Below are 2,483 nucleotides of genomic sequence, written 5' to 3' on the forward strand. Positions count from 1 at the left end.
AGTAGTGTTTTAAAAAGTTAAATGAAGAATAAATGCAAATATAAAAGCTGACTTTGCCCTGTATGTATGATGACTTCAGTGTGCAAGATGCAGCTTTAATAGCTGTAAAAACTACAAAGTTCCCCTAGCATTTGTTAGGCCATTCCTTGTCATTGATTTCAGCTATGTACATGGATGAGCTTAGACTGAAATGCTAGATATATGTATTGACTTCAGTGTATGACCCCTTATTGTCAAGCTACGAAATTAAAATCCTATATATAACTGGTAATCAAAAAAAGAAGAAAATTTGTAGGAAAGTGTGTGATGGTCTGTATAGTTATTTGTATTAAGTGAGATTCATTGTGATGTCTCTGCATCTATTCTATTGCTTCAACTTGAAAATGGATGGCATAATATAATTTAGCCTGTGGCATTAGTGATAGAAATGATACCTTTCTAAAGGGGTTTATGATAATGGGCTGCTTCTTGAGGGCTTACACCTCTAGAACTGCATTCCCTTCTGCTGTGCCATCTTTTTTTTAGTATACATATATAAAAATGTATTTTATATATGCATGTATATGTGACCAGTCCTGGTTACTCTCAACTCCCCCACTCCCCTTCTCTTTTGACCATGAAAAGCCCCTGAGTAGTGACTTCTGGAGCTGGGTAACTTACAAAGTGAAACAACCTTTACATGGAGAAGTAATTTGCTTGTGTGGTATAGAAAGGTGTTATTAGGTATTACAGATTTACTTTAAACCATTTAACTTATGCTCCAAAGTAACTGTAATTTGATGTTGATAGGATAGCAGATTATGATGAATAGCTTTAATTGTATGTTATAAAGTCATCCACCAGGGAGTGATTTCTCCCTTTCTGTCTCTCTGTCTCCCTTTGTCTTTCTGGCGAGTGCACGCTCCCTAAAGCAAAAAAAAAAAAGAAAAGAAAAGAAAAGAAAAGAAAAGAAAAGAAAGAAAAGAAAGAAATACTCAATCTGCATTGAAAAATGCCCATGTCAAAACTTGGCTTTTGGAGAAAATTTTGAGTAGCAATGTAGGATCTGACAATATTTTCATGCTAATTATTACAATTTTTTTGAGAGGTTTTTGCTATAGGAAGTGTACACTCGCCAGAAAGACAGAGAGAGACAGAGAAGCAGAAAGCGAGAAATCACCCCTCGGGGGGATAGCCACGCCACAGTTCCTTCTGCTCCATTCTCTTCTCGGGACCCTGGGCATGCACACACACATGCCTGGAGTGAGTTTAAGCCACCAGATCTGGGACTCAAACTGCAGTTGACTACATGGGAGTCCAGCAACATAGCCACTATGCCAACTACTGGTCCCAGAATTGTTTATTTTTTTAAAAAGAAGCAAACTTCCAAAAATACTATCCCTATCAGAATACTTTTTAATAAAATTTGCATTAGATACTCAGAAATGGCTTAAATTTGAAAAAGACAAGAACATGCATATCTAATTTTTTCCCTTAAATTCTGTATAGAGGAGAAACAGAAAATATCAGGTCATCAGAAAAGTCATGACACATTTTTGCATAGAAAAATACATCATGATTTTTCCAACAACCCAATATTTACCAAATCATAAAAATGTCAAACCCCCCCCTCCTATGTTAATTTACAGAATTGTAACACATACATAGCTGTCATTCATTCTCAACTAATCCGTATGACGGAGTACTAAAAGAGTCAATTGACAGATTCCTTCAGATTTTTGTAACTGATAGAAACTTGGCCTGAATATAACCTTGGTGTCCAGATGGCTCAGGCATCAGTCAGGCAAGTTTCTAACTTGCCCTGCTGCAATTGCATTATACTTCTACACTTGTCAGCCTTTCATCTATTCATTTTACAGAGGATGAAGCTGAATTCTAGGGGGGAAAAAAAATCAACATTCAACATCAGCCTTGTAGCAGAGCCACAGTAGAAGCCTGGATTCATAATGGTTGCTTAGGACTCTGTCCACCTTTCCTAATTAACTCCAGGATAAGAAAGCAATCCTGAACAAGCCCAGGATAGATTTTCCTAAGGATGTGCCTAACTTCTGAATGTCAGTCAGGCTAGAACACCTCTTTAAACCACCTGGAAAACCAAGACTCTTGAGAAACAGACTACGGAACATCAGAAGTCAAACCTACCTGAAAACTGGGTGTGTGTTTCCAGACAGGCCCAGGAAGAAGCCATTCAGACATTCATGCTTTTTTTTTTTTTTTTAACTGTGTCAGCTGCTGCATGGGTATTTTGAGAAGCACTTTGGGAAGTCACAGCAGGAACCAGGCTTTTGTGTTTTGAAATGCCAGCTTTATCGCAGCTCAAACAGAAATAAAAGGGAAACAGCGTCATTACCCGGCAGGTTGTACAGTGTGGTTCCAGCAGGAGTTCTCGCTTTTCCTGCTCCAACATGCTTGCCTCCTCAGCCTTGTGAAAGAGAATGCTATCTCGGCAGACCTGAACCAAATATGAAACATGGTTTCAACAT

At 38.2% G+C, this 2,483-nt stretch overlaps 1 pseudogene; it reads left to right on the top strand.

Moving 5' to 3' along the window:
* The window catches only part of LOC102476459 (dnaJ homolog subfamily A member 1 pseudogene), a 3,246-nt pseudogene extending 1,288 nt beyond the window's left edge, over positions 1-1,958 (top strand).
* The last annotated feature ends 525 nt before the right edge of the window (positions 1,959-2,483 follow it).

The sequence above is a fragment of the Tupaia chinensis genome, unplaced genomic scaffold (genome assembly GCF_000334495.1).
Source record: "Tupaia chinensis unplaced genomic scaffold, TupChi_1.0 Scaffold000272_1, whole genome shotgun sequence".
NCBI classification, from domain to species: Eukaryota; Metazoa; Chordata; class Mammalia; order Scandentia; family Tupaiidae; genus Tupaia; species Tupaia belangeri.